This window comes from Eptesicus fuscus, chromosome 14 (genome assembly GCF_027574615.1).
Source record: "Eptesicus fuscus isolate TK198812 chromosome 14, DD_ASM_mEF_20220401, whole genome shotgun sequence".
NCBI lineage: Eukaryota > Metazoa > Chordata > Mammalia > Chiroptera > Vespertilionidae > Eptesicus > Eptesicus fuscus.
Genome location: NC_072486.1, coordinates 47,668,715 through 47,678,109, shown reverse-complemented (window position 1 = coordinate 47,678,109; position 9,395 = coordinate 47,668,715).

The window sequence follows — 9,395 nt, the reverse complement described above, 5'->3', positions numbered from 1 at the left end:
CGATTCGCATGCCTCCGTACCTCAGCTTTTCAGCGATTGTGCTCCTTTCTCTTCTTAGTTGTAAATCTTCCACTCAGCCAGCTTTCCCGTGGTTCTGGGTGGTAGACGTTTTTGTCTTTTAGTTGTATTTTTGAAATTGTTGTGTGAGGCAGCAGATTAGTTGTTTAACTATGCCGCCATCTTGGTTCCTCCCATGCATGACATTTTAAAAAGTGAACATGTATAATGCACTTTTCATTAATTGTTAAAAACCATACTATTTTGTAATAACAATTCTTAGATTATATGAGAAATATTATTGTAAAATGTTCAGATAACATAAAACAGAATAGTTAAGAAAATAAAAGTCACCAGAGCTAGCCTCTTTTAGTTTCTTCTATTCATATATGTGTGTATGTATAGGTACACATATACCTATAAATTGCTATCAAATTGTATGTATATTTTATTGCCTGATTGATTTTTTGGTCTATTTTATCATGAGCATGTCATGTGATTAGAATTTAAGAACATGATTTTTTAAATTATGAAATAATTCAAGCATACAAAAAGCATAGAAACTCATATAATGAACACTGATGGACCGACCCATCACTCAGCTGAAGAATAAACATTGCAGGTATAATAAACTCTATTTGCACACTCACTCCTTGACCCCTGTTTCCCCCACACTCTTCAGAAGTAACACAGCAATTTGAATTTGACATTTGTGGTGCCATGCAGAGTTTTTGTTTGTTTGAGAGGAAGAGAGAGGGAGAGATAGAAACATCAATGATGACAGAGAATCATTGATTGGCTGCCTCCTTCACGCCCCACACTGAGGATCAAGCCTGCTACCTGGGCATGTGCCCTTGACAAGAATTGAACCCAGGACCCTTCAGTCCACAGGCTGGTGCTCTATCCACTGAGCCAAACCGGCTAGGGTGCCATGCAGGTTTTAGACCTTTCACAAATAATTTATGTATGTATGGAGAAATATATAGTATTGCTTTCCTAAAAACATAGCTTTTAATGCCTGATTCATATTCTAAATTACAGATATGCTGTAATTATTCATCTAGTCCTCTGTTGTTGGCTATTTTAGAACAAGAAGCATTTTTACATTTCCTTTTGTATGTGAAGTTAGTTTAAGTTGCTACAAAAAGGGGTAGTCTTTTTGGTGGAATTACTCGATTGTATTCTCAAACTCCTAAGGCAGCCCCATTGTCCCCAGGTCTTCTTTACATGGCTCTGTTTTCAGAGAAGTCTTATTAGCAGATCCTGCAAGACAAGAACTTCTCGAGCATGGAGAGCCAGAGCAGCCCGAGTTGTAACTGAGCTTGTCCCACTTGTTTGGGGCTCTTGTTTCTATCTGAGGACCCCTCCCCCATTGATCTTTCAGTATGCACACTGAGAGCTAAGAGCACAGGTTGTCTCCTCACCCCTGGTTGTCAAACTGGGATAGCTGATTTCTCTTTCCAAATCCAACTCTTTCTCCTTTGTAATGTGATAATCTATACCTATTGCTCTAATCCTATCTAATAATCCTATCTAATAATCCTATCTAATAAAGAGGGAATATGCAAATTGACCATCACGCCACAACAAGATGGCTGCGCACGCAGTGGAGGCTGAGTTCCCGTAACGAGCCTTAACGAGCAATCAGCAGGGACCTGAGGCTGTGTCCCCTGCCTGGTGGGGCTTGACAGGGGACCTCAGGCCACGCCCCCCACCCAACAGGGCTTGACAGGGGACTTCAGGGCACGTCCCCCACCCCGGTGCCAGGCTGGGGGACCTCAGACTGCACCCCCATTTTGATGCCGGGCCAGAGGAACTGAGGCCACACTCCCTGCCCCAGCACTAGGCCGGGGGACCTGAGGCCATGCCCCCCGCCATGTGGAGCTTGATGGGGGACCTCAGGCCATGCCCCCCATCCGCGGGGCTTCATGGGGACCTCAAGGTGTGCCCCCTGCCCTGGCGCCGGGCCAGGTGAGCTGAGGCCACATACCCCAACTCAGCGGGGCTTGAGGGGGTGGGGCCGGCCGGGTCTGGATCTAGCCCAGTGGGGGTGGGGCGAGCCGGGTGTGGGTCTTGTGCAATTTTGAGGTGCATGTGGGTGGGTGGGGACTTGACTCTGGTTCCCATGGTGCACCCCAGACTCTGACAGGAGGAAGATTTTCATATACATTTTATTAATTTTCTTTCATCTCTGACACTTCTATTATAGAGAAAGGGCAAATAGTAATATTAAAATATTTCCCCTAATTAATTCCCTTTTAATGTGCACAAATTTTGTGCACCAGGTCACTAGTCTAATAATAATCTCCTATTACCTCCAGGCTTAAGGTTCTCCAAATAAGTCAGACATCTGTCACCTGACATTTCATCAAAATGATAGTCACTTCTTGGAAGCCACTGCTAAGTATATCAATTGCCAGGAAGCTTGACAGAAGAACAATACTTGTCTTTGAATAAATAAGCCAGAATTTCTGTTCTCAATCAGCAGTGCACTTAAGAAGGAATAACACTCTAGTCACTGCTCAAAATCTTTTCCTTTTTAAACTGAATTTATTGGGTTGACATTGGTTAATAAAATTATATAGGTTTCAAGTGTACAATTCTATGATACATCTTCTTTATATTGTATGCTCACCACCCCAAGTCACATCTCCTTCCACCACTATTTACACCCCCTTTACCCTCTTCTACCTCCTCCCATCCCCTTTCCCTCTGATAATCACCATACTTGTTTGTGTCTATGAGATGTGTTTGTGTGTGTGTGTTGGAGAGGGGGTTGCCTTGTTTTGTTTTTGTTGTTAATCCTCACCTGAGGATATGTTTCTATTGATATTTAGGGAGAGTGGAAGAGAGAGGAAAAGAGAGAGAAACATCGATTTGAGAGAAACATATCGATTGGTTGCCTCCTACAGGAGCCCTAACCAGGGAGGAGCCTGCAACCAAGGTACATGCACTTGACTGGAATCAAACCCAGGACACTTTGGTCCACAGGCTGACGCTCTATTCACTGAGTCAAATGGGCTAGGGCTGTTTTCTATTGTTTTGTTTTGTTTTTGCTTAATCCCTTCACCTTTTCACCAGGTCCCCCAACTCCTCTCCCCACTGATAGCTGTCAATCTGCTTTCTATCTATGAGTCTGTTTCTATTTTGTTTATTTTGTTCATTAGATTTCACATATAAGTGGTATCATATGGTACTTGTCTTTCTCTGACTGGCTTATTTCTCTAAGCATAATGCCCTCCAGGTCCATCCATATTGTCACAAAAGGTAAGATTTCCTTCTTTTTTTATGGCTGAGTAGTATTCCATTGTATAAATGTACTACAGCTCTTTTATCCGCTCATCTACCGATGGGCACTTGGGCTGCTTCCAAATTTTGGCTATAATAAATAAAGCTGCAATGAAGGTAGGGGTGCATATATTCTTTCAAATTAGTGTTTGAAACCTTCTTTTGAAATTGCCTTTAGAAAGTGAATGTCCTAAATGTTGATAAATCTCTTCCTTTGGACAATAGATTATGTTTACAAAAGCACCGAAAAGGAGTCTGGAGCCAGAGCTAGAATGATGGAGCCGCAGACCAGTGTTGAGGGGATGCCAATACCAGCGTATGGCCTTTCAAGACCACTGTCCCTTCTGATTGGTCAGTGTGTGGGCCGTCTCAGTTATAAAAATGATTTGAGCCTGGCCAGCATGGCTCAGTGGTTTAGTATCCACCTATGAACAAGGAGATCCAGGTTCAATTCCCAGTCAGGGCACATGCCCTGGTTGTGAGCTCGGTCTCCAGCATGGGACATGCTGGAGGCAGCTGATCAATGATTCTCTCTCATCATTAATGTTTCTATCTCTGTCTACCTCTCCCTTCCTCCCTGAAATCAATAAAAATATTTTTTAATATATTTTATTGATTTTTTACAGAGAGGAAGGGAGAGGGATAGAGAGTCAGAAACATCGATGAGAGAGAAACATCAATCAGCTGCCTCCTGCACACCTCCCACTGGGTATGTGCCTGAAACCAAGGTACGGTACATGCCCTTGACCGGAATCGAACCTGGGACCCTTGAGTCCACAGGCCGACGCTCTATCCACTGAGCCAAACCGATTAGGGCTAAAAATATTTTTTTTTAATTGAATCTCACTCCTTCTGGGGGCTTGATCACCTCCCATTTCCATTAGTCATCCCTAAAGCACCACCCTCCAATTATGACACTCTCGTTAAAGAAGCAAAAAACACATATTAGTTGAGGAGTAATTGTTGACTTCTGCTTCACATGAGAGCACTTGGGTTTAAGGGGCATGTTGTACTGTTTCCAGTTTATATCAAGAGTATTTTTCTTAAGAATACCCTTTTTAAAGGAATTATTTGTGTAGCTTAAAACATGAAAAAGACAAGTGCTGAAATGACTATTGAAAACATGTTAAAGCCCAGAGATTCATTGTATTCAGATAGAGGTGTGAAGGGGGAGGTTGGAAGCTGAAGGGTTAAATTCAGATCCAGAAAGAGGCTCTTTTGAAGGTGTGGATTCAGGGAGGTTTCTTCAAATAGGGCTCCCTGTGCCCAGTTAACACCGGGTTCCAGAAAAGGACACAGAGCACAAGAGAGGACCAAGGAGGAAAAAACAAAAAGGTATTTTAAGTGTCATCGGGTCATAAAGAGCTAGCTGCATACTCCTCAGCTGTGCACAGGGAACGAGGGACCCTGGGGCTGGGGACTGCCAAGTAGGAATGGTCCAAGGTCACTGAGAGCAAGATTTCAGGCAGTAGTCCACTGTGGGAGTGGCTGGCCTGGGATACACTGGTCTGAGAGGCCAATGAAACCAGTGAGTATTTTGAAAATTCACATTTGTTTTGTAAACTGCATTCTTCTGCTAACAACACAAATCCTCAGGATGTAGTGCTCAAAAGCAATTTAGGTGGGTGATTTTCTGTATTACAAAACACACAAAAGTGTCATATGGATGCATGATTTGTCTTATTTTACAGCACATATATGTTACGGTATCAGTTTGGCTGTAGCAATGTCAATCTCTTCCATGGAGTAATGGGGGACCAGCACGTGAGTGCTAAATGACACCAACTAGGTTCAAATCCTGGCCCTGTTAGCTGTGCCTCCCCACGACTTAAGTTCCTCATCTGTGGAACAGGAACAATAAGCAATTCCTACTTCACCGGGTTTCTGTGAAGATTAAAATGAAAGAATGCACACAAAGAGCATGGCTATTCATTGCTGTTGTTAAAAGATGCTGGTCATTAGCACATTGTGCATCTTGTAAATACAGTCTCTGTACAATTCCAGCATACAGACAGACAATGACAAACTCATTGTCTTTATTCCACAGAAATACCAGGCTAGCTCTAGAAAGGTGCATAAACATGATAGAGGTATGTGATGACCTTTTAAAAAGCGTTGTTGAGATGATTCTTCTAGCCTAAACATGTTCAGGATGAGGAATTTTATCTTTCACCGTAGGAGTACCAGGCATCTTTCCTTTAAATCTTAGTTCCGTCAGGTACTCAGAACTTAGTCAGAACAATGTCAGAAGCTGGTCCTTTGTTACCAACTCTCTTCCCTTTCACAGCGTCATTGTTTTCAATCCTTCTCTCCCTTTCCTGTGAACTTTGCCATGTGTCTCTGCAGTCCCTCCCAGCCAGCAGTGAAGTCCATTTCTACACCATGGATATGGGCATGGCCCTATGACTTAGTTTGGCCAGTGGCACACTAGTGGATATGATACAAGCAAAGGCTTGACGTGTGCACTTGGGCTTGCCCTCTTGCAGCTCTCACTTGTGTCATCGCCATGAGAAAAACATGTCCCAGCCAGCCTGCTGCGACGCAGAGCTGGATCCAACATTCAGCTTGGAGCCAAACCCAGTCAAGTGCAGACTAGATCAACAACCGGAAGATACATGAGTGATGACATCACTGCTGCTTAAACCTTGGTGTTTTGTAAGGGTTTGTTACACAGCAAAAGCTAACTAATAAACTTCCAACCCTTTCTCCTTTGGTACATAGAGATAATCCACAAGTATATACAGAGATACATGTAACATAATATATAAATTTATATAAGTAGCATAGATATACATGTCATTAAATTTACTGGAGACAGGCTAACAATTCAGTGGCTTTTTCCCTCCTCAAATTTTCCAATGACTTATATGTCAAAATGGGGCTTTATTAGAGTATAAAAAAATAAAACAGGCCCTGGTCAGGTAGCTCAGTTGGTAAGAGAATCATTGTGGGTTCGATCCCCAGTCAGAGCACATACAAGAAGCAACCAATGAATGCATAAATAAGTGGAACAATAAACAGATGTTTCTCTCTCTCTCTCTCTCTCTCTCTCTCTCTCTCTCTCTCTCTCTGTGTGTGTCTTTCTCTCTCTCTTTCTCAATAAAAATTTTAAAAAATAAAACAAAAAATGTAAATCTTAATTAGTGTGTTTGTCTTTTATGCTAGTATGTAGACCATATGATGAAATATCACAAAAATTTATCAAGATAGAAATGTCTGGAACAGAAAATCATAGAAACTTAAAATTAACTTCTACTTCAGTGGAAAGTAGAGATGTAGTCTCTTTACCTCTTTAATTACTTCTGTTCATTGATTTCAGTATTATCAACCAAAAAATAAGATAAAAATCTATCCTTTATATCAGGAAGAGAACTATTTAAGTTCAGAAGATCGCGCTTTTCTCATGATTTTTTTCATACATTTTCTGTATGCATATTTAGAAGGCTAGCATAATCATAGGGTTTGTGTCATTCAATGAAAACATCACTTAGCTATTAGTGGTGCATTTTGAACAGACAGAATCAACTTAACTTTATTTTAAGCTGAAAAAGATTATGTACTGCATTAAGTGCATTTTTTTCTGCTGCAAATAGAAGCCCTCTTCCAACTGTAGCTTAAGCAAGAAGAATGTTTCTTGTTTACTTAATAAGAAACTCAAATACAGTCCGTATCAGAATTGGTCTGCCAGCTTACCAATGTTATTAAGGACTCAGACTCCTTCTGTCTCTCCATTTTGCATTGGCCTACCACCCCCATGTACATCACCTCAAGGCTGCAAGATGACTGCTGCAATGCCAACCATCACATGCAAGTTCAAAGCAGAAAGCAAGGAGTTGAGTCAGCTACTACTTTCTGATGTAGTAAGAAAGCAAAGGCTCTCCAGAAGCTTCCCCACAGACTTCCTCTTACATCTCATTGACAAGAAATAGAACACATGCCCACGGCCCTAAAAGAGAAGATAATGAAAGGGAGGCTGGAAGTTTACAAGGTAATGAAAAAGGATGCCATTGTCATGATTGGTTTTGAAATATCATGAATCTCCCCATCAGTCCCGGCCCATTGTCACTCTGGGCAAAATCAGGGTTCTGTTAGCAGAAAGAAAGGAAGAAATGAGTCTGGGCCAACAGCGTCAGCACATTGTCTTAGTTGCACTTACACGCCTTGTTTTTGCAATCTGCTGGAGGCAGGGAAGCAGAAGACATGGGATTGTGGTTTTACCTTTTTTGAGGGGAGGAGGGGAAAGCTGAACTCCTTTGGGTATCTGAATAAGCAACAGGTATTGCCCTAATCTCAACTTTCCAAATAGGGCATGCCAGGGAGTGCCCAGAGCCCTGAAACCCATCCATGAGTGACTAAGTTAAGAAATCCCAGGGGAGGGTGGCAAGAGATCAACCAATGAACTCATATGTATATATACACATAACCCAAGGACACAGACAGTGGGTGGTAAAGGCTTGGAGGGGGGAGGGGAAGAGAGCAATGGGGAAAAATAGGGGACATATGTAATACTCTCAACAATAAAGATTTATTAAAGAAAATCAGGCATAAAGTTACCCGCTTCAAAAATAATAATTGCCGCCCTAACCGGTTTGGCTCAGTGGATAGAGCGTCGGCCTGTGGACTGAAAGGTCCCAGGTTTGATTCCAGTCAAGGGCATGTACCTTGGTTGCGGGCACATCCCCAGTAGGGGGTGTGCAGGAGGCAGCTGATCGATGTTTCTCTCTCATGGATGTTTCTAACTCTCTATCCCTCTCCCTTCCTCTCTGTAAAAAATCAATAAAATATATTAAAAAATAATAACAATTGCCACTAGCATTTTTTCTCTTTTCTTTGAGTAAATGTTTCTTTGCTTCATTTGTCATTTATAAAATTATTCTGTATAAAAATAAAAGAAATCCACCCAAAGTCAACTCAGTCTTTCAACATGGTCACACAGTACACAGCACCTGGGGTCCACTCCACTGTTTCAAGTGCAGTTGTGTTGTGGGTCTGATGGTTGCTGGTCTGAATGTAGTAGCATCTCTCCTCTCTGTAACTAAGTTTGCAGTTGAGGAACCTTGACAAAAATCTAAAATGGTATAACAAAAAAACCCACTAAATTTTCATGGTTTATTATGTTGAAAATAAAACAACCAGAAGTTAAAACTGAATTCCTACTGCAAAGCATTATCATGACCAAGCATCTAATTACAAAATATTACACACAGTAACCTGCATAGGCCCAGTTCCTGGAAACAATCTGTGATAATCTCATTTGCGTCATGGGGAGGTAAAATGGATAATGTTATTAAGTTATTATATAATATATGATGACTTTTATTTATTTATTTATTTATTGAATGGATGATGTTATTAAATTATATAATAGTAGGGGCCCAGGGCATGAATTCATGCACCTTGAAAGGAACTATGGGCTGCAAGGCTGCGGTGGGCATAGGGGCTAGTCTCAGTCCATCCTCCACGCCCCCACCCGGCCCCTCCCATTGCCGCCGCTCCCACACGCTGATGGTGGCGTGGAGCAATTGGGGCCGGCACCAGCAGTGGGTGGGAGCGGCGACAGCTGCTCCGATCGCCCCTCAGGAGCAGGGAAAGGTGGAGAAGCCCTCAGGGGTGATCAGGGCCACTTGCACCCACTGACAGCGCCAAGCAATCAGGACTGGCACCAGACGCTGGCAGCGGGTATGAGTGCTGGGCAGGACTGTGGCACACAGGAGCAAAGAATTTTCAGTAACCACTAGAGGCTCACCAATGATAGCAAGCGGCGCCCCACCTTGGTCTGGCGCCCCTGCTCACCTGCTCCACCATCCACCATGGCCGATGCCTGCCATGTTCCATGCTCTGCCGCCTGCTGCCCATGCCCACCATGTTCCGCACACGCCCCCTGGTGGTCAGCGCATGTCATAATGACCGGTTGTTCCGCCATTCGGTCTATTTGCATATTAGCCTTTTATTATATAAGATATGATGACTTTTATTCACTTTTAATGGAATTTATTGGGGTGACATTGGTTAACCCTTTGCACTCACTTGCTTTTTTCTCGATTCCTTTATTCTACTCGGGATTTAATTTTTTAAATACCCCAGATTTTACAAAGCATGGCAGTAGAATA